Raw genomic sequence first — 27,590 nt, 5'->3', positions numbered from 1 at the left:
TGCCGGGAGACCGCGTTTAGAGGATCAGTGGCGGCCGCATCCGCGGCCGGGCGCGGTGCGGGCGGCGGGCAGCGAGGTGCCCGAGCCCCTCCTGCTCCGGTAAGGCCTCGGTTTCGATGGGAAGGACTGAGAGCGCGGGAGTAGGAGCAGGCGGAGGGTAGACTACAATTGGAAGGTGGGATTAATCTAAGGTTGAGCCTTGTTGAAGGTTGGGGTGCAGCTGGGTCCGGGAGCCCCGGCGGCCCTGGTGCACTGTTTGACTTTGCAGTTCAGCGGGTGTTGGGCTTTTCTCTCTCTCTCTCTCTCTCTCTCTCTCTCTCTCTCTCTCCTCTCCCCCCCCCCCCCCCCCTTCTCGCTTTCTTGGCCTAGAAGTTTGTCCCGGGCACAGCGCGCGTCTTTGGGGGAGTGGGGGAGGGAGGGCGTTTGGCAGCAGAATCTTCTCCTCCGGTCCCTCCAGTGCCTCTTCCCCCAGTGCATCCAGAGTCCACGGGTCTTGGTCTCCCGGAGATCTGGGTGTCTGTTGCCCGCAGCGCGGTCTTGGAAAGTTGATTCCGGCGGTTTCCTGGTGGGGGCGGGGGAGACCGGAGGCGCGGCGCCCGGGAGGGGGAAAGGAGTGGGTGGGGAAGCGCCTCGGGTGAGGAGTTGCAACCCAGGCGAGAAGTTGTGAGAAAACTGTGATCCGGAGACACCTTTTACATACAAAAAACAAACGACTAGGCGGGAAACCGCAGGGCATCAGTGGCGGCTGGTGGGTGGTGGTATGGCAGCGGGAAGCTCCGTCTGGAGCTGCACTGAGAGGCTGCAATGGATTCGGGTGTGCAGCGTGAGGGCAGAGTGGGCCCGGCTCCCCTCCTCCCGCGTTCCAGGCTCTGGGCTTGCCACAGCTTCCCGAGACCACCGCAGACCACACCCCCTGTAGTTCACTCTTCAGGGAGCCCTTCCTTCCCGAATTCCGAATATGACCCTCGGGACCACTGCCCCAGGGCCGGTTATTCCAAATGTGGGGTTCAGGTGCGGGTCCTGGGAACCTCAGCCTCCAAGAGTCACTCTATTTCCCTGGCCGAGATCAGTCAAATTCCAAATTCCTTTCCGACAGCACTACTTCTGTGCCAAACCGGGATTTCCCCTGAGGTCTGAAGGTGTCAGGGCTGGGCAGTCCTGTTTTTGCTCCTCGTTTTTTGTTTTTGTTTTTGTTTTGTTTTGTTTTGTTTTGCTGGGGGGGGGGGTGCTAAGAAGACGCATTCAGCCCTACCGTGGAAGAAAATAAGGACGGCAGCCAGCCAGGTCTAGCTGGCATTTTGGAATTGGCCTTTCGATCCCACTAGTGGTGTGGGACTCAGAGATTCCACACAACGGCCGGGGACTAAGTTGGGGGAAATGCGCGCTGAAACGCAATTACAACGAACCTGAGCGGGCCTGGGATCCAGCTCTCAGCAAACCGAATACCCTCTTCGGACGAACCGGGTAGCCGCTACAGCGAATTTGGTTTGCGCTCTGTGGGAGTGGAGTTTTAGGGCTCCGCCCACGCCCCTTCTCTGCCTTCGAGCTTCTGCCCACACCACCCTGCAATCTCGAGGCCGCCGTCAGCCTCCACCTTGCCTCCTGCTTCACCTTTTCATCAGGAGCCAAAGCCGAGGCGGTGTGCGCCTTTTTGGCGCTCCGCGCATCCTGACCTCTGGTTGCCGGGCCTCTAACAGCTTCTCGACAGCCCCTCCACACACACCTGGGCTGGGGCTCCCGGATGCAGGGAAGGCGGTGTTGGGGCTGGTTATCTCTCTCTAATCAAGACCCCCCCTGTGGGCCTCTCTCAGGGCCCGGCTCAGGGGAGGGGTAAGAAGGGAGAGCAGTTCTCTAACCGGGCAGCCCAGCTTCGCGAGATCCGACTGGGTTTTCGTGCTCCTGGGGCAGACCCAGCGGGACAAGCCGATTCGCACCCAGTGCTCCAGCACGTGCGGAGGCGCTAGGAGCTGCTTGGCTCAGGGGTCCCCATCTCCTCCCCTTGGAGCCCGAGGTGCCTCCCCAGCCCGCTGGGTTGGATGGGGCCCGCGGGGAGGAGCTGGTCCAGTCGAGCCATCCCCACGCTCTCCCCCCCCCCCCCCCCAGCTGTCCTGGTTCTCGCCGCAGCGCCCTCGACCAAACCGCCCCTTTCTGGAATCTAAAGCCTCGGAGTCCCGAGTGGCTCAACCCCCGCCCCCGTCCCAGCTGGGCTCCTTCTCATGCAAAGCAGAGGGGCCGCGGGGGTGGAGGGCGGTCGACAGGGACCTACGGGGAGACAGCTGGACCCGGCTGCCGGCCCTTCCTGAACCCAAGGCCCGCTGTCTCCCTTCGAGTGGACAGCAGGGGGTTGCTCCACCCGTTTAGGGGTGCAGGGATCTAGGGACATCGGCATAGGCCGGGGGAAGAGGGCCCCTCCCTGCTGGGGACCAACGCGGTAGGGGAGTTGAGAGGACGAGGACAGGATGCAGGCTCTGGGGCATCAGGCTCTGTTTGTCCCTGTGTCCAGATGGTTCACTAAACAGGTCTGCGGGAACCAGCCCTGGCGGCTACCACAGAGTCCGGCAGCGCAACTCTAGGCGCGCCTCTTGGCTCCTGATTCTAGTCCCGATTTAATGCCTCCGTGGCGACAGCACTCTGTATTAATGCGGTTTTTTTTTCTCGTTTCCATTGAGCTTTTATTTTAAAACGTATTTAGTCGTATAGACATGGACAGAAAACGGACCCAGCTTTCCAAATTAGCCGCTTCTGAAGGTTCGCAGCCCAGCTCTGTATTTAAACCAATGGCTGCTCCGTGAAGAGCGCCAACCTCCCCTCCTTACTCTCACCGCCACACTTCCTGCCAGCTTCCTGAAGTACACAGCGCTTTCCTACGCCAGGACCTCCAAGTCGCACAGAACCACAACCACGCACACCGCCCCAGGGCCTGTAAACTCTGCGCGGGTGCTGTGAGAGTCAGTTTCGAGGCGGAGTTTTCGCTCGGTGGCAGCGGAATAATCCTCTCCACTTCATCCCCAGGCTTTCTTGGAAAAGGCCCCAGAGGGGCCAGGAAGCGCCTTTCACAGTTCCAGTCTCCCTTCTGAGAAGCGCCTTGAGGATCAGTCCGAGAGGCCGGACCCCGCTGGGGAGCTGGGGTTGGAGGGGGTTCTGCTAGCCCTCCCCAGCCGCCCTGCAGTTTGAGAGGGTTGAAGGCGTCCTCTCTTGCAGTCCGCTTTCCTCCCGCGACCTCCGTGGTTCCAAGCCCTAGATCGCCTGGCTCCCTGACGTTCTCGAGTGGCTTGCGCGGCCCAAGAACCCAAGCCTGCCCCGCACGGTCAGCTGCTGTAGATCGAGAGCCGCGCCCGCCCCTGGCCGCTTCCCTCCTCGCCCACTCACTCACTGTGCAGCCCACCAGCCCCAGAAAAGGGCGGCGAGGCCGTCAAAGGAGGCGCTTGGGGCGGAGCGGACTCTAGGCGGTTAACTTTGCGGGGCGGTAGGAGTGGGGCGCAACCAGCCTCGCCGGTGCAGGCAGAGAGAGGAGAGAGCGAGCGGGTCGTCTCGAGTGGTCCGGGAGGCCGCACAAACTGCGCACAGACCCGGTAGGACGTCGCGGATGGGCACGGGAAACTTTGGCCCAGGGCCCTTGGATCTGATCCTACTTCTCCAGCTCTCTCCTTTCCCTTTGCTCCTGACTCAGGTTGTCCTAATCTCACTCCATCACTCACTCCTGGTGATGATCTACGTGTGTGCACCACTTTACAGTTTATATCACTATCTCCCCTGAACCGCATAGTAGGAGGGGGATTGGTTTTAGCTTCTTTTTCCCCAGGAAAGAGAGCCAAGTTAGGGGGTTTGCCCGAGATCCCTGAGCCAGGGCACTGCTGAAGGTGAGAAATTTGGGGTTGGGGCTTGTCACCTTGGATTGCTGTGCACTTTGCCCCAGCGGTGGCTTCCAAGTTGGGGATGGGAGAGGGTGGGGGACCGCGGGGCCGGGAAAGGGCAGCATCCGGCCGGGGCTTCACGGTGTGAGCGCTCTGGCTGGGTAAACAAGGCTGGCTTCCCACGAGGGCTGGGGAGGGGGGGTACCCTGGGCCGCGGCTGGGGGGTGGGGCGGGCAAGGTCAAGCGTGGCGATCTCAGATGGAAGGCAGCGCCGCGGAGCAAAGACCGGTCGTTGATAGTCACGGAGGGGAGAGAGAGAGGGACAGAAGTGAGTGGAGAGGGACAGAGAGAGGGAATAAGGACAGAAAACTAGGGAAAAGAAAAGCAATGCGGAAACGCATGCAGGGATAAAAGGAGGGAAGGGGCGCTGGGGGCAATGCTGGGAGGAGCAGAGGAAAAGAGAAGAGACCCAAAAAGACACCCACACCCAGGCGACATAAAAAAAGCGGCGGGCAGGGAGAGGTGCGCAGCCGAGCACCCGCAGGTGCTGGGGGGGACATCTGGCAGGACTCGAGGGTGCGAGGGTGTGTGACAGTCGTGCTCGTAGGCGGGAGAAAAGGAGGCAGAGTGTTTGGTGGGCGACTCAGCGCCCGTGGAAAAGCGTGTGAGCGGCTCTGGGCAGGAATCCAACAAATAAATAAAACGTCTAAGCGGCGTGACAACAATGTGTATTTGGGTGCGTGCCCGTGTTCCTGTGTCTGAACACACACTCACACCCGGTAAGGAAGACAAACGGGGCTCGCGCCTCAGAGTAATTAATCCTCTCACTAATTGACTCTCTCCCCTTACCTAATGGTGGTGGTCAGTGCCAACATCTGGAGAGATATCAAAGAGGGGGGACCCCCAAAGCTAACTACTTTTGGGACTGGGATTGAATTCTCTCTGGACTTGGCAGCTCGAAATCCTCCCCCCGTGGGGGCAGAGTTCAATAGATGTTGCTGCCTCACCAGTCTCTCCATGTTTGCATTAATGAAAATCTCCTCCTATTAGGGATGGCCAGGAATCGTCCACATATGCGCTGAAGCCCTTCATCAATCTCAGGCTGAAAGCCACCCACTTACACCTCTGCCGGACATTTCCTACCTTTAGGCAACACCAAGGCTCCCCCTGCCCCACTGTTCCCCCAGAAGCCCAGGCCCTGCATTCTCTCTGTCATGACTTTGTCTTCCCCAGAGCCTGGGTTGTGTCCTGCAGCTCTTAGTAGAGCAGGTGGAAGTTTTGAATGGGCTGGGAAGCAGCCTTGGGTAGATGGAGGGAGACCGGCAGGAGAGTTGAGGTCAGGGCAAGGATAGGAAGAAGCTTCTAGAACCAAACTCATTCAGACACAGGTGGAGAGACACAGAAGCCCAGGGGAGAGCAGTGCACCTGGCAAGAATGAGGCCTCTGGGGACAGAGTAGAAAAAAAAGGTAGACACCGTGCACCATGGGAGAGAGCATCAAGTGTGTGGGAAGGCAGGCAGATGACCATGTCTCAGTGACTGTGAGGGGAACAGTTCCATCAGTGTGTGAGCATGGGGAGGGGCCCCTTTTAATTTCTCCTATAACACCCTCAGTTCTCAGGGCTGGGGGAGGAGGCAGTGAAGAGAGTATTGGACTTAGATCAACCCCTTGATAGTGGAGTTGGGCAGAAGGGGCCCGGGGCCCATAGTCTGTTTGGTGATGCAGCTTTGAGGCTTGGGTTTGGGAGGTGAATGTCAACTCTCACCCCATTGAGGTGGCAGCCCTCCTCAGGGGCTAAATAAATAATTAATTGCTGAGATCCATAACCTGCTTAGCCTAGGGAGAAGAAGGAGCAGGGAAGGACAGCTCCCCAGGAAAAAAAAAATTCACTTCCCCCTCCCCCACTAAACACATTCTTAATTGTCCCTTGGGAACATTTGTACATTTGACCAAAGCAAATCCCCAAGCAGTAACAGCAGAATTCGTCATAGGGGCTGGCAGTCCTGAGAGAGCTGGGGGTCTGGGAAGGGGGAGGTGGGAGAGATGGTGGGCATGTCTGAGGAGGTGAGAAACTTGGCTCTTCTCTCCCTGTCTCTGTCATGCTTTAGAAAGAAAGTGAACAAGAGGAATAAAGTTCCAGAGGAAAGAAAGAGAAGGGCATATAAAAGGCAAATCCAAATCAGGAAGAAAAGAAAGTGAAGGAAGAAAGAAAAAGGCGGGGGTGGGGTGTGGGGGGGAGACACGCTAATAAAAAAGGGTGAAGGCGGCCCCAGGAGGCTGGGCCTCGTCCCAAACCATCCGTCTTCATTGTCTCCGTGTGTGCTAAGGCAACTCCGGCATAAGGAAAAGCCACTATTGGAGCCGCGGCTTTATTTTATATCCTATACATCAGGAGGGAGGCAAAGCTTTATTTTCGCCAAGAGACAGATATTTTATTTCTCTCTTACGGTTTTATGTGTGAGAGATGTCAGGTTGCCACAATGGATGGCTAATGCATAGGCAAGAGGAAGCCGTGTTGGCATGCTGTGTGTCATGGGGTCTTGGGGGGGTGAGCGGGCCTGGGATTTAGGGCTGATGGGACACTCTGGGGGATTTCTGCTAAAACATCTCTCTTCATAAATCCAGAAGCATGGTCAGCTCAACAGGGAGAAGAAGGAGTTTTAGAGGGAAAAGAGTTGGGCTTAGAAATAAATGAACACACAAAGGAGCTGCTTCCCTTCCGACAGGCTGGGGCCACGGGAGCAAGGTGGCCCTGTGGAAAAGCAGAGACCCACATCCAAACGCACATGTGCCGTTCGCGAGGCAGTGTCTTCCTCCAGAATCCACTGTCATTGTGCTTCCTTTCCCCGTTTTATATTTTTCCACCTTTTTCTTCCCCCTGTTCATCAGAAATCTTTTTTCCACCTCCTCAGAGCCTTAGGGGGAAAGAGCTATTAATTTGCAAATCATCTGATCTGTGAAAGGATCAAGATGCCTGTTTTTCACCGCTAAATCCAATGTCTTGGGTGGACAGACATATGCACACATGAGCCCATCATGCTGCGAATCCAGAGGGTGGGGATGCCAGGTTTCAATCCAAGAAAAGTGCCCCACTCCCTGCAGCTCCCCCCACCTGGGACCTGTGGCTCGAATTAAGCCTTAGATCCCAAACTGCATAACGTTCATGTTCGTATTTTTGAACCAGAGAGAAGGGGGAGGTGAGGGGACAAAGAGAGATAGGGAGGTGTGTTAATGTACATGTGCCATTCAGGACTTGGACTAGTCTCCCTACTTCCAACCCCCCAAACCATTTTTTACAAGAGTTGCTTTTATTCATTCTCAGGTCCTACTTTTCCAATTTTTTTTTTTTTTTTTAATTTCTTGGTCTATAACCACTGTGGCACAGAAAGGAGATCATGCTCTTTTCCTCTTTGCAAGGGGGATGAGAGGCGGCTTTGGATCTCTAGACAATGAACATGGGGGACCCAGCCACACTGTCCTGAGCTGTGGCCTTTGGGGAAGGCATTTAGCCTTTCTGGGCCTCAGTTTCCCCATATGTATTGGGCTAAGTGATTGCTAAGGTTCCTTCCAGCATCGACCGAATGAGATAATGTGTGAAAACATTTTGTAAACGCTAAAGCTGGACGAATGCCAGGGATTATTATACGATTCTAATCAATCCTCTTTTCTCCACATGGATCTTGGCTGTTTAGCGCCAGCAAGCAGGCTAAAGAGGGCTGAAAGCGAGAAAGCTTAGCAGAGATGGAAAAGCTCTGTGGCATGGACAGAAAAAAACCCGGCACCTCCAGAAACATTCTGTCTCTGTGTGCCCCCCAGGCCTGGTCGGAAGGGGTGGGGAAGAAGAGGAGGCCTGACTTCATATGACGCATGTCAGTCCACGTGGAGGCAGAGAGTATATTTCTTCTAAAGCATCATTTGTCTCCAAGTGACTGACATAGGAACCTGATGTGAAGGCGATCTGCGATGGTTTTTTCCAGGAAGAAAGGGAAGAGCAAGGTGTAGCTGATTAGCAAGTTAATTATTTCAGTATCCGAAGGGTTCCAGTGTGGTGGTAAGTTGTCCAGCCCTGGTGTAATTTCACAGTCCATGCATTTCCTGGTGAGCACCTGGGGTGCCCGAGTCTGTCTCTCTCTCCATCCACCTGCCTCATGTCTTCTTGACACACCTGGGGAGATGGGTAGGGCTGGGGAGGTAGACAGAGCAGTGCACATATTTGGCCTAGGCTGGAGGGTGGGGGGGTGGGGTGGGGGCCGACAGAGAACAGAGCGGAGGAATCCTCTACCTCCACTGAGTGTTTAATTATTTGGCCTTTCCTTTTTCTTAAAAAAAAAAAAAAAGAAAATCTCTTGTTTAATATATATTAATGAAGCAGGTTCTCAGAAAGTCGAGTTGCTGTGAGGTTACTTCCCCACACTCAGCATGGAGAGCGATTGGGTATGAGGGGCCCCTTTTGCCTCTTACCTCCTCCTACCCCCCCCACCCCCACCCCCGCTCTCTCGCCAATGCTCATGTTTGCTTTCTCAACTCTGGCCACCGCTTGGTCTGCAGCGGCCTTCTCCAATCTGACTTCCACGATCTGATTTCCCCTTGTGAGAGGGGAGGGAGGATTGTGTGGTCTAACGGATGCCTCCCTCAGAGAGATAAGTTGGGGATGCTAACGTTAGTCCCAGAATCCCAGAATGAGCAGCTCCTGCCACTCTCACTCTCTGGGCTGGTAGGGCCAGCCCCCCTGCCGTTCCTCCTGAGGTGGACGGAGGGAGGGCTCCACAGTTTACTTAAGACTGGTCCCCATCTGCTCAGACTGGCCTTTCATAAGGGGAGGGATTTATGCAGTGTCCTTGTGCACAGACCTGGGATTTGCCTGAAAACCTCGGGCCTCCAAGAATATTGTTGAACGCTAAAATGTTCAGCCACGGAGATGATTCATGATTTGTCTGCATGGACAGGGCATGTGTATGAGAGAGAGAGAGAGAGAGAGAGAGAGAGAGAGTGTGTGTGTGTGTGTGTGTGTGTGTGTGTGTGTGTGTGTTGCAGAGAGGCGGATATGTTGATGGGTGCTTTTCACCATTCCTACTTCTAAATTCAAATGTTAGGAAACTTTTCTTTTTCTGTATTTACTCAGGAGACAGCCCACGGCACCAGCCTCCGGAGAGCCCACTTCCTGACTTCAGCGGTGTGAAGACGATACGATACTTTTTTGGTGCTGGCCTTCAGCTGTCCCCCAAAGAGGTTGGCTGATATCCCTGCTTGGTGGAGAGGGGCCGGGGGCTATCTGGAAAGATAGTTCTGATGACTGCTTCATTGGGGGTGGCAGAGGATTTGGGGAATGGGGCTGGGTGAATTGCTGTTCAAACTACATTGGGCTCTGTTTATCTCAGAGGCCTTGGGGATCTCAGTAGGGGAGAAGTTAGAGAAACTTAGAACACAGGAAGACAGGTGGAGGGAGTTCCTTGGCTCAGTCTTAGTACTGCCATGCTAAAATGAAGCCCAGGGATGGTAAACAGATACAACAGAGCAGGGTTTTTGGGTTCCATGTGGGACCTTGGCCCTGGTTGCTGGAAGATTAAGAAGTCCTTTGCAAGTTGTGGAAAGACCTAGAAGTTCCATTTATTCGTAATCTTCGGGGAGTAAATGTAATCTCTTTTCGCTGCCTACTGGCTGGTACCGTGCATTTCTGGCTTGTATGAGCCTCATTTGTGGTTCTGCCATTTTCTCGTTCACGTTCCAGTTTGGACTTGCAGATGAAGACCCCCAGCCTTCCCAGCTCTTGAATTTTCTTTCCTCCCAGGCCATTCATAATTTAGCCAACAGCCTAGGCCATGGGTCGGCACACATTCTGAGAGGTGAGCTGGGCAGGCCTGTAACTACGGGCGAGGTTGTTCTCATTTGGGCTCAAGGGACGATACAGCTTCCCCTTAAAAAAGCAGCAGGGAGCCATTTCTGTGAATCTTTTAATGAAGGATTTACTACTAATTTGATAAGTTCTGTGCTCTTTTTACTCATTCTGGATGAATAACTTTGCCAGTCAACCCGAGGGTCTGCAAAACCTATAAAAATGCTTCCTTTGGTCTCCCTGTTTTAACACATACTGGGGCTTGGGGCTGTCAGCCTCTGACAAACCCAGGGAGGAGCAGAAACATTCCAAAGACCTGGTCTTAGAATGTTATCTCTTCCCCTACCCCAAATCCTCACCCTCCATGTTATCTGTCCTTATTGCAAATGCAGAGACCTCCTAGGGAAGTGTGAAGGGATGGGTCTTAATCAGGTTTGGGGAAAGGAGAGGAAGTTGAACTCAAAGAAAGGTAGGGAGAGTCAGAACGTTAGAGGACGCTCCTCTGTTGTACTTCTTGTGTGTTGTATATGATAGATCTCCTACAAATTACGCATTGGCTGCGGTAATCTACAGTGTATAGGTTGGCATTTGCCAAATGCTGCTTGGCCAAAACAGTGTTAAATAAAATCGTAAGAAATGCTACCAGGGCCTTGCATGGGTTATTTAATTCTATCAGTGATAAACAATGTTAATGTGTAGCATCTCAGCTGGCACAATATCATGTTTCATTTATGTATGCCGAGATATATTTAACCATGAAAGATAGAGTTTTCCAACACATATATTTCCTAATGATTACTTAGAAGAAATGTGATGGGAGCGGCAGAAACCTCTTCTCTGCACACACAGACTGCCAGGAACACATATTCACGTGGCCAGCCAGCCACGCACATACTGTCATATACGGACCTCCACGGGTAAGTGTCAATGTCGATCCTATAAGTGTAGATCCAGCTGTATGCACTTGTACACGATAATGCACACATATACCAGCGTTTTAGAATCTTTGGTACATTCACACGTGTGTTCTCCCATGCTGCTGCATAGACAGATGCTGATATGAACACGTAGACCATCCCATATGTGGGCATTGATATGTACACAGGTAAGCATTATCAATGCAGATTCTCATGAACCGAGAAGAATGAGTGCCCACACGCAGGAGAAGACTACATAAGCGTGCCTCTGTGCACCTGTGCGCATTTGTACACACACACGCCCCTGCTCTGGGGTATACACTGAGGACACCCCATACAACCATGGTGTAACAGCTGCCCTGTTATTCTTGGAGGTTCCAGACAGGGTGGACGCTATTTGAATTGGTCGTTTGCCCTGTATGAGCCCTGAGGCCTTCAGAATGGAAGGCCAGAGGAACAGGGTCAAGATGCCAGCGTGCCTGGCCTCTGAGGAAAATAGTATGAAACCGTGGGGGATAGGAGAAGAGGGTCGGGTAGTTTGTCTCTGCAGACAGAGATGCCTCCAAAAGGGGATCAATCTTTTATTCACTCATTTAATGTCAGGACACCTGAGTGGCCTCTGGGGGCCTGTTTCTGCTGCCAGTTATCTGTGTGAGCTTAGGTAACCTGCTCTCTGGGCCTCATCTTCTGCCTCTGGAAAGTGAAGTGTTGGCCCAGACCAGTGGCTTTCAGCCCCAGGTACACAATAGAATCATCTGGGGAGCTTTTTTAAAAAAAAATACAGACACCTGGGTTCCATCTCAGACCAATTAGATCAGAATCTCTGGAGGTGGGTGCCCAGCATCTTATTTTTTTAAAAGCACCCCAGGTGATTCTATATTCAACCAATGTTGAGACCCACTGGCCTAGATACTCTCTAAGACCTGTCTCGCCCCCAAACTCTGCACTATAGAGGGAACTTTTATATATAAAGCACCATGCTGGGCACCAGGGTACTCTGCTGAAAATTCTAATTCACTTGCTTGAGATCATGCAAAGCCATTAAAGTCATTCATCTTTCAGTTCCGGAAGAGGATCATTTTTGAACAAACTGTATTTATCCTATAAAAACTCATGCCCGTGTTTCCAGTTGTCTCTTTGTTTCCCTCCATCTTTGTTCCAATCTTCCATCTCTCAGACTCTCTCACTCATCAAACATTAATTATACGCCATATACGCAGATGCTATAAGTGGGTGCATGATAACTGTGATAGATACCTTGCTACCTGCACATACTTCATGTCTAGCTCCCCACCCAACCTGTCCAGCAGCACCGTATTTTTAGCAGGGTAAATGACAAGGCACAGGCCCCCCGGGGGGAATGTTTTCTCCCTCCCCCAGCCCTGAGTCAGAGAATAGCAGCCCCTCGGCCCGTGCCCCAGTTCTGGAGGCTGGTGAGGTGGCTGAAGAAAGCCTTGAGCTGCGTGTCCTAGAAAGCTGCGCTCAGACTTGGGCCTTTGGGAATCCTACCTTAATATTCTCCAACAACCGTTCCCCAGGCAGAGCCAGTCCCCCCTTGAAAACAAATCTGCTCGCAGCCGTACCTGTCAAAGGAGGCTGAGCCCAGCTGGGGCGCCTCACCCACATGGCAGGTGGAAAGCACAGCCAGGACAAGTGGGCTGCCACTTTCTCAAGGTGGGGATGCTAAGGAGAGTAGGGGCAGGGGTTCTGCCTTTCACTTGGGGATGGGGGAGGGGGAGGGTTCATTCCAGATGGGGGGCCTCCACTTCTCCCTCAGTGCTGGCACTCCCCAAAGTTGATGTTTGGGCCCCTCCCAGAGAAACTCAGAACTGGCTCGTTCTCTCTCTCTCTCTCTCTCTCTCCCACTCTCCCCCTCTCTCTCTTCAGCTCTGCTGGCTGGCTCACGAAGAAGGCTAGGCTGGGTTTTCTCTTGAAGGCATTTGGACTAGTTTTCTTTAGGGACATTCCAGTGTGGCTACTGTTGCCTCACTATCCACATGGGCCCTGCAGCTCATGTTGGGGCCTGAGGCCTCTGTGGGTTCAGCTCGAAGCCTCTCCTCCATGCTTGCTAACGATTTCTCCATTTCCCTCTTTATTTTTTCCCCTCTCTTTCATTTTGTCCCCTTTCCCCCACCGATGACATGCCGGGTTGGGTCTTGGCCCCCAGAGAGGCCTGCACGTAGGGCGGAAAAGGTGGCTGATCACAGCAGACACCTTGGGCCGTGCTCCCCTTCCTCCTCTTCCCTCACTTCCCTTGCACGGAGGGCAGGCCTGGTGCTAAGGAGGGAGCCCCAGACACAGCACAAGATCCTCAGATTCTAAATCTAGGGCCAGAGCCCAGCTTCCCACGCCTGTGCCCCTTCCCAGGGCCCATCTCCCCTTGGGCCTGGGGAGCATCACACCCCAGGATGTGATGGATTCCCCAGGCGCCTTCAAAGGACTCCACATTTGTTTGCAATGCAGACCTTGAATCCTGCTCTGGTCATAAATGTTGTTTATTTTGACTAGGACCTACTGAAAGGGGATTGGGGGTTAGGGAGGGCACAGAGAGGATGCCTAGGAAAGATCATAAAACCATTAGCAGGACAGGGCTTTTAGGGGTCACAGGATCATAGAATTTTCTGGCTGGAAAGAACATAGGCCATTAGGAAGGTCAGAGATGACCCTTTGTCAGCAAAAGGCCTCTAAGTGCCACATGGAGCTAGGGTAGGGAGCTTTGGGTCTCTTTCTAGAAAGTGGACACAGGGTGTGGGGGCATGACCCCCCAATAACCTTACAAGGGGTGGGCGATAGTTTGCTGAACATGATGGATTTGCCCTCCCGGTGGGAAGAACCAGTTGCTTGAATGTGCAGTCGAGCCTCTTGTTTGGGGGACCACTCCCCCACACAGCTCTGGGCAAAGGAAATAAAATTCTGCTTCCACCATTATTTGGAGCAGCTAGGTTATACCAGGTGCTAAGCCCAATGCTCTTCCAGTACCTTCAAAACAATCTTGAAAGAGATGTGATCTCCATTTGGCAGAGAAGACAAACTGAAGCTCAGAGAGGGGAGGTGGTTTGCCTAAGGTCACACAGCAAGTTAGTGGTAAGGCCGGGACTAGACCTTAAGACTTTGGGTTCTTTGCACCTAATCTCCTTCCCCCCTCCTCTCCCCTCCACCACCTGGTTTGGTCTGGTCCTCGTGACCAAATGGGAACAGGGCTCCCTTCTCTCTAAAGCTCATGGTGGGACTCAGGAAAGTTCATGAGCAAACGTCTTTTCTAATAAGAGAGAACATCAGAGTCTAGGGCTCCTCTGGTCCCTGGCATAGTCCTGGCTCAGTTCACAGAGAATGTGCTCCCATAAATCCTGCCAGAGTCAGGAAACCATCTTGGTTGCCCGTTATTTGCTGTGTGACCCAGAGCAATTTACCTCACCTCTCTGAGCCACACCCTCTGGAGCCATCTCCAGACCTGAGGTCTTTATGGAAGGTGAGCTTTGGTGGAGGTGGTGGCAAGCTAGCTGACCTCTTTTGAGTCCCTCTGTGGTGTCACAGCTCTGGGGGGTGTAGGGGGGGGAGATGAGATGAGACTTGGTTTTGCCCTCAAGGCTGACTCAGGTCACGAAAAAGACCTGTCAAAAGCAGGCAAGGCTAGGCTGGCTCAGATCCCTGCTGAGAGCGGGAGGCGGAGAGCCAGGGCAAAGGCTGGGCTGTGAAGAGGCAGCTTAAGCAGCAAGTTCTTTCCTGATCCCCTGACTGTGTAATCCAGTTGCTTGGAGAATGGAAAATCCCCTTCTCTTCCCCCAGCACCCTCCCCCACAAAGGCCTCCTAATAGGCCTGCCAGCTTTGGGGTGCTAATCTGCCCAGATATCACTCTGAGAACAGGTTGCCAGGGGTCCCAATCCCAGCTGCCCCTCTGTGGAAGATGGGAAAGGGTGGGAGGGGGCAGGGGTCTGGCGACTTGTGTGTGTGGGGTCTCCTACTCTCTGGCCTACCCAAAGGATCAGGGACACTGATTGGCCTCTGTGCTAAGGGGAACTTCAGGGACGGGGACAGGGGCAGGAGGGCTGGGTCCCGGGGCAGAGGTGCCTTGGGCAGGGCTTATTATTAAACAGCCCCATTATTTCATCCAGCATGTTCCTTTCATTTTTATTTGAAGACGGCTCCCTCCCCAGCACCTTCGCCTCCCTACCCCCTACACTTTCACTCATCCGTCTCCTGAGCCGCTGACAGCTGCCCTGCGGGTGAACTCCTGATCCTCCTGTGTCTGGAGAGACCCTGGGGGGTGGTGGTCAGGCCAGAGCGTGCCCCCTCCCAGCTCCCTGGCCCCCAGCCCCCCACATACTCATGCCCTCAGGATAGGGCCACCTCGGCTGTAGGAACATACCCAGAAGGAAGAAAATGAAGGAGGGAAGGAGCCGGCAGGAGGACCAGGAGGAGGATGAGAACAGAAGAAATGAAGTGGGGGGAGAAAAAGAAGGAAAAATGAAACTAAGAAGCAACAGTGAGAGAGGGAAAGAGGGGACATAGGAAGAAGAGAGAGGAAGGAAAGGAAAGGAGGAGGATCCATGGAAGGAGGAGGGTGGGGGGTTAGGGGGCTGCACCTGCTGCCAGAAGCCCAGGTCTCCCCAGGTGTGCAGGATGAGGCTGGATGGGGCCCCACCCCCCAGCTCCACCTCTGGGAGCATAGCCCTCCCTTTGGCTGAAGGGCAAGCCCCAGGAGGCCACAGATTAGTGCCCTGGTAGCTGTATCCACGGTCTCTTGCTTGTGACGGTCAGGGCTGTGAAGACCAGCCAGGTGGGACCCTTCATTTCCTTCCCAGGATGGTGACTGCTTCTTCCTGGTCCTCATGCCCATGCCCACCTTAGCTGGCTCACGGCCTGTGGCCTCTATCCTGCCTGCTCCTCTTGGGGAATTGGTCCTAATTGTTGGGTTTTATGATGTTATGATGGACAGGGCCTTAAAGACCAAGTGTTTCCTATCCCTTCGCTTTACAGATGGGAAACTGAGGCCTAGAGAGGAGAAGGAGCTTGCTTACAGTCACATTGTGAGTTAACGGGGAGCCCTGCCTTTCTAACGTCATGGGCTAACGTGGAAACAACAGCCAAAAAGGAATGGGGGCAGCCTGATGTCTCTCTGGAGAGGGCCGACATTCGATCTGTTCTGCTGGAAACACTGCCATGGCGTTTTGTATCCTAAGTGAGGGAAGACATTTGTGACTACAGTAGTTAACCACATTCTGAGCACATGCCAGGAACTTTGACATATATCGTTCTCAGTAAATCTTTACACATATCCTGTCAGAGGGATATTCTATGTCCTGCATTTACAGAGACATAAACCAAGGCCCAGAGACATTAAGTACCTTGTCCAAATTCACACAGCTAGGAATTTGAGATGGGATTTGTTCATGCCATGCTCTATCTTGGATGATGATGGCCAGTGCTCTCCAACCTCCACCCCATTCTCAACACCCCCCCCCCCCACCAAACTCCAGGGGTTAGATCTGAGACACCCCCCCCCCCAATCCTGTACAGGACTGATATTGTCAGGGAGAACACAGGTGGGTAGAATCCTCTGACCATGACCCACTGACTTCCACCAAAGACCTCACAAGGACAAGGGTAACGTCCCCTGAGACACTGTGTGATTTATCTGGTGATATTGTTATTTTATGGGATGGGCCAAAGAGGTGTCAGGAAGCAAGTTTGCTGTAAATCTCCTCTCTCTGCTCCCTTTCCCTCTGCATGTCCCCTCCTAGGATTTATGGTGGAAAATGTCCAGAGCTAGGGACTCGGGCCTTGGGTTCAGGCTTGGGGTGGGAAGGCAAGGGACAATACATCTTCCTCCTCTGAGATCTGCTAACTGTGTGTGTACGTGTGTGTGTGAGCACTACCCATGCTCCATCGCAAGCCTGCAGTGTATACACCGCAAAATCTTTATTAAGACCTCCATGGCACTCTAATGGCTTTGCAGACAGAGCATATTGTCTGCACTCGAGGTGTGTTATGGGAGCCACCCCAGAGGCTGGTGCCCCATGTGTGCTTTCCTCACTGGTGGCTGTGAATTTCTGAATCAAGCCAGGAACCTGGGGGCAGAGCCCTTTGGGAACAGACCTGTGAGCCATATGCAACCTTGGAGGATGGGAAGAAGCAGGGGGCTCCCCATGGGGCAGGGGGCAGCTGGAAAGGAACTGCTCCTGGGTACTTTTTGAGATTAGGGAGGCAGGTAGGAAAGCAGCTTAAAGTTTGCCTTTAATGGGGTGTCTGGGTGGCTCAGTCGGTTAAGTGTCCCACTTTGGCTCAGGTCATGATCTCACAGTTGGTGAGTTCGAGTCAGGCTCTGTGCTGCCAGTGTGGAGCCTGGAGCCTGCTTTGGATTCTGTGTCTCCCTCTCTCTGCCTCTCCCCTACTCGCACTCTGTCTCTCTCTTTCTCAGTAAATAGGCGTTAAAAAAAAAAGTTTGCCCTTAAGAGACACCAAAGCTCCTGTCCCTGGGGAGAGTAGGCCCCGGACAGGGAAGTCATCTTGGCCTGCACTGTGGATGCGGTGCTCCAGCCTGGCGCCCCGGAGAGATGCAATAAGCTGCAAAACCTGACTCCTTACGTGTAGAGAGCCTGGAGCGTGGACATCTCCTTGCTGTAGGGTCTGTACCAGGAGGTGAGCACGAGAGGACCAGTGGAGACTGAGGCGCCATCTCCCCCTTCGCAGCTCTCCCCCCATGGTGAGCTTCCTGGGCTGTGAATGCCGGGTTGTTTGCATGGAGCTGAGCTTGGCCAGCTCAGAGGCTGGCAGACACTGGCTGCAGCCAGAGGTCTAGAGACCACTCAGCTCAGAGAGGGAGGAGGAAGAGGAAGGAGAGGGAAGAAATGCTGAGGAGGGGAGCGGAGGAAGGGGAGAAGCTAGGGAAGGCCTTTCCTGACTTGTCTGTCCCAGCTCCCTTCCCCAGAGGCCTCTTCCCTCTGCCAAACCCCCTTCCCATCACAGAGCTCCCTGCACAGGCTCTGGCGGCCTCCACTTCGTCCTCTCCATTGCAGGGAAATTTCTCCAGAGTGTGCGGCACCCAGAGGACATCACTTGGGCACCCCACAATTCCCATGGTCCCACATCCAGTGTACAGAAGAGCACTCGGTGAATCCCAGCAAATGAATCCAGGAGAAAGGCGGAGATGTCGCTCTCCGTGTTAATACCAGGTCACTCTCCCTCTCCATTTTTTCCCCTGCTCCTCTCCCGGATGCCCAGACCAGGGCTGCGCTGTGTCTCTGGTTAAATATATGGAATTATCTATTACAATACTTCAATATTTATTACATTGATTTCTCTTTAAATGCTTTGTAAATCATAGCAAAAAATAATGGCCTTCCAACAGAGAGTCATATACCGTAATCAACTGGAAGAAAGTCGGCATTGTAATTTAAAATAAAAAAAATCCTTATGTGAGTCTCTCGTTTAAATTAAGAGACAGGACGTGATTCAAATAATAAGACCCCAGTGAGGCTGGTTTTTCTTGGCAAATTAGTAGAGGTTTTAACTGGAACTGAAAAGGTGTTAAGGTGGAACACTGACCTTATTAGACCTTAATTATTTTCTGTTGTTACATTCCTGGAGCAGAGGGTTTTTTTCCAAAGTGGCCATGTTAAGCCTCATCGGAGGAACTTTGGCTTTCGAGAGATATCATTTCTCAAGAGGCATTAGTGGGATAAAAAGCAGACACTTTGCCTGTGTCCCTTTTCCTCATGCCAGAGTTTCCAGGGCTCCCAGAACTCCTGGTCTAGAGGCAACATTCTTGTCCTTGAAAGCTAAAAATTCACCTCACTGCATCTCGGGCTTCTTACGTTCAAACTTCTAGTGGCAGCCTCTTCCCCTGGATCTATATCCTCTGTCGACTAGTGAAGCCCGCGTCCATCTGGCCAAGAGAGAGGAAGGACATGTGTGCTTTTGCGCCTGTGTGCGCGTGCACACACTGGCTGTGGGGACACAGCCACCTCCCTCACCTTTCACTGCAACCTTTCTGCTCTGCTTTCATGGCCAACTTTGGCTGATTATTGGTCCCAAAGCTCTCCAGACCTAGCCCAAGATGCCAGGGCACCTGGAGATGAACTCAGCAAATGCCCTCCTCTCTAAGTGGAAATAATGTGAGTGAAGTCCTAGCTCTATGCCTGGCACATGGTGGGCATCCAATAGTGCTGCTTTTATTTTTTGCTGGAGGGAAGAGCAATCAGAAAAAAGTCTTTTCCACTTGCTTCCAGACCCCCCCCCCCCGCAACATATCCTACTGGCCCTGGGGTGGGGTACAGTGGTAGGAAAGAAATACTGAGCCCCAAGATGCTTTGGTGCAGACTTCTGTTCCACAATCACACATCGCTCCTGGAAGATAACCCAGCTGAGCTCTTTTTTTTTTTTTTTAATTAAAAAAATTTTTTTAAATGTTTATTTTTGAGAGGGAGGGAGAGAGAGAGAGAGAGTGAGAGACAGCGAGCAAGCAGTCAGGAAGAGAGGGAGACACAGAATCTGAAGCAGGTTCCAGGCTCTAAGCTATCAGCACAGAGCCTGACTCGGGGCTCGAACTCATGAACTACGAGATCATGACCTGACCTGAAGTTGGACACTCAACCAACCGAGACACCCAAGCTCCCCATGCTCTTTTTTTTTTTTTTTTTTTTAATTAAACTAAATCAGTTCCATTCCTCCCACGGGCCTCCAAATAGACTTTGGATTTGATCAGAGAGAGGGAGAACTTTTTCCGAGGCCTGGTGGTTCATCACCCTACAGAAGAAAGTTGGGGTGGAGGTGGAGGATGAAGTAGAGTGATGGCAAAGCCCTGGGGATTGGGGGACCGAGGCTGTTACTGGTGAGAGGGCTCCCTGAAGGAAGAGGTATATCACAGCTTGCTTTGGTTGTCCATCAGCTGTGAAAGTTGAGGCTTGTACTGCAGAGGTGAGACCTGTATTCTTCAGAGGATATCCAGAATCCTAGAACAGCAGGTCTGAAAGGGTTTTAGAGACTAGGCAGACTCTCTGGCTTTATAGAGGGGACCCTGAAGCAATTTGAAATGATCAAACACCCTGCCTGAGAGTCCATGGGAGTGCAGAGTCGAGATGGTGAGGGAGGGACACAAAAGCTACAGGTACTGTGGTCTCTGTCCCAGGGGAGGCCTGCTGGAGTCCTGGAGTCTTGTCCCAGCAGGGGTGGGTCAGTCCCTGCCCCTGGCCAGCCGCAGTGACCCTTTCTGGACCCCATTCGTGCCTTTCATCACTCAGAAAGGCCATGGAAAAAGGACATTGTGCCAAAAGGAGCCAAGAGTCTGGGCTCCAGCCTCAGCAACTGCATATGACCGAGGCTCTCTGAGCCTGTTTCCTCCCTGTCCAGAGTGCCGAGTGAGAGGCTGGCTGTGCAATAGCTTTGTAAGGATGTGCTGCACAGGTGGGAGGGACTTTTGTGGCCCGCCTGGATGCAGAGCTCCAGATGTAGAGATAATTTAGTCAGACTTTGATTTGTGGGCTCAGATTGAGTTTTGCTTCCCTCTCTTACCTTCCTTGTGGCTTAATTCCAAATTCTGCCCTCACCCCACCAAGATGGGACAAGAGAGGAAGCTTAATTATCCAATAACATGACTGTAAAATAGACAGGTATTATTATACCCATGATACAGATAAATAAACTGAGGCACACATAGATTAACTCTCCGGCCCTCCCCTCACCCCAGCTGGTGAGAGGCAGAACTGGGATATGAACCCGTCTTTCTGACTCTGGATCCATCAAAATCCCAAGTGGCAGGGATTACATACACAGTAGAATATGGGCTCCACAGGGGCAGGGGTTTACAGATGATTTGTTCACTGTTGTATTCCCAGCCCCTCGGATTGTCCCTGGTACACAGTGACTAATAAATATTTTTAAATGATAAAGGTCAACTTTAAGGGAAGGTTTGGTATATCAAAAGTGAGTTAGCAATAAACAACTTACTGGGAGCTTTATCTTACATCACAGTCTCATAGATGGTTCTGCGCAGTAGAGAATTTGGGGTAGTATTTCATTGTCCATGGGAGCCCTTTTTGGCTGTTTTTATTTCCAGTTACCACTGTGCCAGAGGTTTGGGCCTCAGATAGTGGTTAAGCAAAAAGGAAATAAAATGAGGAAATGGCAACACTTGGTGGTAGCATAATATCTTTGCAGATCTATGCAGATTATATTCAAAGATGTTACAGAGGCAAATACTATCTTTAAAAAAAAATCTTTATTTATTTTGAGGGAGAGAGAAAGAGTGGGGAGGAAGGGGCAGAGAGAGAGGGAGATAGAGAATCCCAAGCAGGCTCTGCACTGTTAGCACAGAGCCCAATGCAGGGCTCAATCTCATGAACCCATGAGACCATGACCTTAGCCGAAACCAACTGAGCCACACAGGGGCCCCAAGGCAAATACTATCTTGCTCCTTGGTAGAGCCCCTGGGGAGACCTTATGGAGAAGAGGACACTGCATGTTTTCCTAATCAATTCATCCTTCAACTTTATTTCTAAAGATATTAGCCCTTGATGCAAAGGCACCAACCTTTCATTCCGCCAATTTTTACTGAGCACCTACTATATGCCTATGCATTGGGTAAGCTCCTGGCAGGTACAGAGATGCCCAAGGCATGGTCAAGAGCATGGTCAAGGCATCAGGAGGCTGCCCTCGGGGCAGCCGGGCTGGTCCAGCAGCTTGCTTGGCTCTTCCTTCTCTCCTCCCTGGTGCGCAGAGTCAGCATCTTGCCGCAGGTGGGTCTTTCTCCCCACTGCCATCCTCACTTCTCACCCTCCACCCCCAGCTCCCAGGCCTGCTGGAAAGGTGCAAGAGGGAATCTGAGAGATTCTATGCTGTTTGTTTTGGGTTCAATGGAATCTCATTTACACGTGTTAATTGCAACTAATTGGCACTAATTGGATGAACAGGAAACCCTCTGGGAACACTCATACCTTTAATTTGTAGTAAATATCATTAATTAACATATGCTAATTAGATCCAATTAACATTGATTAAGGGTTTCCAGCTACTTGGAAAGTACAACTAACTCTGTGTCCTCCTCTCTTGGTTGCCTGAAGTCAGCACAAAATACAATATGTGAGGTCTGGGCAGGGAGAGGACTACCCTTCTGGAGACATCTCCATGTCGGGGGCAGTGCTCACCCAAGCTGGGTGCTTGGAGGATGGCACCCCGCCCTCTCCCTCCCCAGGGCAGGGGGGTCTGCAGGGGTAAGGGCTGCAAGGTTAACACTTCTCAGGGAGTGGGAGAGTCTGACTGTTGGGAGGTTCTCCCCTGGGCCTGGCTCCCAGTGTGGGTTGAAAGGGCACGCTAGAGGTCAGCCTGGCAGGGAGGGTGAGGCTGCTGAGACCAGTGTTTAGACTCCTCCTTCAAAGATGGTGGAGGGTGAGACACCCATCAGTTCAAGTCCTGTGTGGTGCATGCACACAGACACACAGACAAACGGACACACACATACTCCTCCTCTGTCCGACAAAGGTGTGTGGATGTTGACCTCCTCTATCTGACACTGATGTGTGAATGGGGACACCTCCTTGGTCTGACAGACACAGAGATGGTGGGGCCATCTCTGTCAGGCATCTCTTTTGTCCATTTTAGGATGTTTTTCACTCAAGATTGGGATGATCAAATTATCCAGGGTATTGGTGTCGGATTAAAAAAAAAAAAAATCACTTGCCTGGGAACCAGAAAGCTTTTAGGTTTACTTTCACTTCTGTTACCAACTAGCTATGAGACTCTTGGGTTCATTAAAATATATATAAATTGTTTTTAGTCCAATTACAAAAAAACAAATATTTACTGCAGACATCCCCCCAATCCCCTGTCCAAGATCACCCTTCCTGTAATAGGCTTCTAAGGCCCTGCCTTTCCTTTTCTGCAACATTGACTTTACCGCATCATGTCCAATGTCCGTCTTCATCAACAAGCTACAAGTTCTCTAAAAGCAGGGTTTGAATCTGGCTTGTTCACTGTGGCACTTCATGGGCACTAAAAAAGCTGCTAGTGAGTTAAATAATATGTGGGATGGGGGTGCCTGGGTGGCTTGGTCAGTTAAGCGTCCAACTTAGGCTCAGGTCATGATCTCGTGGTTTGTGAGTTTGAGCCCCGCATCAGGCTCTGTGCTGACAGCTCAGAGCCCAGAGCCTGCTTCAGATTCTGTGTCTCCCTCTCTCTCTGCCTTTCCCCCACTTGTATTCTGTCTCTCTCAAAAATAAACATTAAAAAAATTTAAAAAATAATATGTGGGATGAAAACACATTTGTTGAACAAATGAATGAACACATAACACAAAGCCATTGTTAATTTCAACCACCGCAGAGAAAACAACGTTTGTGTGGTGTGTGTATATTTACATTTTATATATAAATAAAATATGTTATATATATCAAACCCATACACATAACATGAATACCTTTCCCAAAAAGCTTAATGCAGTTTTTGCTCCAACAACTTTAATTTTTTTTAATGTTTTATTTATTTTTGAGAGAGAGAGAGAGACAGAGCGTGAGTAGGGGAGGGACAGAGAGAGACAGAGACACAGAATCCAAAGTAGGCTCCAAGGCTCCCAGCTGGCAGCACGCAGTCCGATGTGGAGCTCAAACTTGGGAACTGTGAGATCATGACCTGAGCTGAAGTCAGATGCTTAACCGACTGAGCCACCCAGGTGCCCCTGCTCTAACAACTTTAAAAGCATCAGTGTTCCAAACTTTAAAAACCAAAGAAATCATTTAGAACTTTAATTATTTAGATCTGTCGTCCACTTCTTTAATTTTGTGAATTTTGAATAATAATGTTTTAATTTCAAATTTCTGTTTCAGTCCCTCTGAATGAAGGTAGCAAACAGTGACTCAACCATTAAAACTAAAAGTTTACTATTAGAAATTCACAAGACTAAATTGAGAATTGAGAATTGTTCTTCCTTCTTTCAACCACTGGGTAAATTCTGCAGCCAATTTTCTCATCTGTGTAATGTGGCTACAGATACTTACACTAACTCTCCAGGTCTCTCATGTGGGAAGTGTGGGTGATTTTGTAACCCAAGGAAAGGAGTATTTTCCAGGCCACTTGAGAAGAAAAGCCTTTCTAGCTCCTAGATCTGAACTACTGGCTCTGATGGAAAGAGATAGGGGCCTGAGTGGGGCAGAACCTGGCAGAAACCTCTCCTCTAACGGGACCTCTGTGGTAGTTCCTTATTCACCTAACTCAAGGAAATAGGGCTGCCCTGAAGGGGTTTGGGATTCAATGTTGGAAAGATTGCCCTGTGAGGGGCATGGCCCCACAGAGGGGAAAGTGGATTAAAAGCCTTTGCTTTGAGACAAGCCCTCTTCTGTTTTACACTTAATCCTCCCCCAACCCAAAGATGCAGGCACTATTATTATCCCCATTTCACAGATAAGGAAACTGAGGCTCAGAGAGGTCAATTATGTATCCTTGCACACAGCCAAATGGCAGAGCTACAGTTTGAACCAAAGTTTGGCTGCTATGTGCTGCCCCTTTCTCCTGCCCACATTTTTTGGTGCCTGCAGAATGGCTCCAGGAAGCTGTGGCTCCTGGGATAACTGTCCCCGAGGCCGGGAGCTCCTGGCCCCGCTTAGGCCTCAGCAGCATTGCCAAGTGGACACCCACATTCCTGGCCCCCTCCCCCATGAAAATCTGAGGTCTGAGGGAGAGCTGCTGGCAAGGTTCACAGCAGCTTAATTACCAAAGTGATTTTGATTTGTTTTTGTTAATTGAAATCTCATTAAGCAAGTAATTTACTCCAACACAGCTCAGGAGTCCACAATTCTACGGGTGAAGAGGCTAAAGGGGTTTTTAGAACTCGCCTTCATCTGGGGATTGTGTGTCTTACTTTGTCCCGTGGCCTGTGTGTGTGTGTGTGTGCGCGCGCGTGCATGTGACTGGGTGAGCATGTGAGTGGGTGTGCACGACATGCACCTCCTGTGGAAGGGCCCCTCCAGCTGGCCAGGGGCACCCTTTCTCCTTCTTAGCCTATACTCCCCTGTCCCACCACCCAGGGCCCTGGACTCCACCTGCTTCGTCCCGTACCGTGGGATGATGAGAAAAAAGTGAACCAAAGCCATCTGTCTATAGAGTGTGCGTGCACCCAGGTGTATGGCCTGTGATATAGACACACACACAGACACCATTTGGTATTCGTCTGACTTTGTGGCAAGCACTTTTCTAGGCATGAATTGGAAACACACTGGGGGCATAGACAGCACCTTTTAAGGGAGGTCTCTTCTGAACCCTGGACTTTATGAGTTCACCTGCTAAATGCCCCTCTGGGGTCCTCTTTCCTGACTCGGATCTCACACACTGGAACCCCTTGCCGTGGTCCACGGTCGTGCTTCCCTGACTGTAAACTCCAAGAAGGTGGGAGCCACTTGGCTTCTTCATGGCTGTGGCTGTGGTTTTGCTGTGGGGGTTTCTTACTGGGTTTGGGGTGGGCGATTCTTCATTGGATGGGACTCTACTGGGAATTGCAAGCCTTTTAGCATTCCTGGCTTGCTTATTTAGTACCGGGAGCATGTCTCCAAGTAATTGTGATAACCCAAACGTGCTCTTTACATGTTTCCAACCTTCTCAATTGGAGTGGGGGTTTGAGACCAAGACAAGTGCCCACACACTGCCTGGCACATGGTAGGTGTTCTGGGAGCATTTTGTGAACGGGTGACTGAGCACGTATGAGTGGCGCCTCTGATCTGGCCCGTTCTCCACTGCGTGTGTGTGTGACTTAGCAATGCGTGTGTACTCCTGTGGCCTGTGCCCCTGGGTGCGCTGGGCAAGGAGGGGGTTCTGGGCCCCGTTGCAGGCCGGGGCCCCGGTTCTCCAGAGCTCTGTCTGCACCAGGCATCTTCCCTCTCTCCTCGTGGCCTCATTCCCTGTCTGCCTCTCCCAGTCCCCCGCCACCCAGCTGCCTCCTCCTTTTGCCCCCGACTACGGCCACTTGGTAGTTTTCCAGGCCTGACATTTCGAACATGCAATGCCATATGTATTGCCACTCTCAGGTAATTATCACGTAAAATTAAGCTAGTCTTGTACATGAAACCAGCAATTAGCCAGGGATTGAAGGTCAGGGAGAGCTCGTTTATAGAGTCGCTAACAAAATGTTAAGTGGAAGTGTGTGTCAGATGGGCCAGGAGGCTGGATTAGCCGGGGTCGCAGCGGTGGGACTGGAGAGCCGTGGAGACTCCCGCTCTGCAGCGCTGGGCACAGCAGGAGGAGCTGGGGATTTATGGCTCACACTTTTCTCTTCCAGCTCTCAATCTGGGGCATGGCTTTGAAAGGAGGTCGCTAAGCCTGCTAAATCCTAGTGCACACCAACACCCCATTCATCTGGAAACCTGCTAGGTCCTGCCTAAAAGCCTGTGTGTCATTCCTACCTCCCGCCTGGCTGCCCACCACCCCAGCGTTTTACACTGAAGCCTTTCAGATCTGCCTTGGGTATCTGAAGCCAGGATGATCCTTCAAGACTCAGTAACTTTGCCCATGCCCTTCCCTTTGCTGGGAACACCTTTCCCTCTCTCCCAACTCTCTTATCATCAGCCTGCAAATTTTCTATTTCCCTTCCCACAATTTCAGTTCTTGTGTCTCCGGGAGCCTTCCCAGATGCCCCAGCCCCTGCCCTGCCTCAACGCCTCTACTTTATTCCAGAAGAAGTTATCTTCACTTTTGTACCATAAGCATATCTCCACTGTTGTGCTTATACTGGATGGCAATTGATTGGTGATTTGTCTGTCCCCCACTACTGGGCTGTGAATTACTTATCTCTTCTGGCAACCTGGATGTACTCAGTAAATGTGTGTGGGATGAATATAGAAATTACTCCCTTTTGCTCTCTGTTCTTTTACATATCCTTCAAGGTCCTGCCCAAATGCTACCTCCTCTGGACAGCTTTCCTGAATTTCCTTCCCTGGTAGGATGAATCATGCCTTCTCTGTTCGCATAGGATTTTGTATATATTTTATCACTGCACTTGCAAATTCATTATAGATCTACTCGGGGCTACCACGTTGCCCAACTCTAGAGGGTGACATTCACATTGAGGAAGGCAATGCAGAGATGGTGCCCGTACTTGCCCACTAGACAGTGACCTTCTGCAAAGCAAAGACCCTGTAACTTTGCTAAAAGCCTGCATATAATGTGCTCTCATTGGCCACCTTAGCGGCCATTCAGTGTAGGTATGCAATAGACATGCAATAAACATGGGTTTAGTTATTGACCAGGAACAGATGGTTCAGTGGAGAGAGCCCTGATTTGGAAACCGGGAACTGGATTCCAGTTCTAGCTCTGCCACTAGATTGCTGCGTGGCCTTATGTGAATCACTCAGCCTCTCTAGTCCTTATCCTTTAAAATCAGGTTTTATGTGTCAAAGTGCCTGGGACAAAGCGGGTGCTCAGTGCATGTTAGTTTCCCACCTCCCTTTTTTCATCTGTAAAATGGGAATTTTAAGATTCCTTGTGGTGTATAGAATTATGGGCCTTCAGGATTAGAAGAAGTCTTGACAGGCATCTGGTCTAACCCCTGGCATCTCCGATAGATGTTCATCTGGTTCTGGTTCATACATCTCTAATGCCAAGAAGCTCACTTCTTCACAAAGTAGGCCATTCTATTTTCAGACAGCTCTGCCTTCAAAGAGAGCCCCTTATCTGACATTTGGCTTTCCAGAACTCCCATTATAGAGCCTTGTTCTGCATCATGCAGCCAGGCCCATTGCCCAAGAAGATATTCATAGATGATGATCTGCCTCAGGCCTGCAGACACAGCCCCATCACCATCACCGTGAATTAAGTTCAAGCCCATTCACCCCCTTTGTTACCCTCCTCTAAGCTTGTTCCCCTTTGTCCAGAGACCTCTTGAGATGGAGCATCAGAACAGGATAGTCTATAACCTTCCTTTGCCTAGAATCTGTACTTCTATTAACATCCGGTTGGGGGGCACCTGGGCAGCTGGGTTGGTTGAGTGTCTGACTCTTGGTTTCAGCTCA

General features: G+C 51.5%; 1 long non-coding RNA gene across 2 annotated transcripts; it reads left to right on the top strand.

Annotated features, from left to right (window-relative positions):
* The first annotated feature begins 3 nt into the window (after nucleotides 1-3).
* On the top strand, nucleotides 4-26,820 carry LOC109251984 (uncharacterized). 2 transcript variants are annotated; one of them, XR_002073808.2, is made up of 3 exons: nucleotides 4-99; nucleotides 8,977-9,083; nucleotides 25,862-26,820. It is a non-coding gene; the product is annotated as an uncharacterized LOC109251984 (long non-coding RNA). The 2 variants fall into 2 exon arrangements; XR_002073807.2 differs by lacking the exon at nucleotides 25,862-26,820 and having other exon boundaries at nucleotides 8,977-10,329.
* The last annotated feature ends 770 nt before the right edge of the window (nucleotides 26,821-27,590 follow it).

The sequence above is a fragment of the Panthera pardus genome, unplaced genomic scaffold (assembly GCF_024362965.1).
Source record: "Panthera pardus isolate Hobbes unplaced genomic scaffold, ASM2436296v1 HiC_scaffold_3, whole genome shotgun sequence".
In the NCBI taxonomy this organism is placed as follows: Eukaryota; Metazoa; Chordata; class Mammalia; order Carnivora; family Felidae; genus Panthera; species Panthera pardus.
The sequence above is the reverse complement of the archived record's forward strand: the minus strand, read 5'-3'. Positions and strand labels throughout refer to the sequence as shown.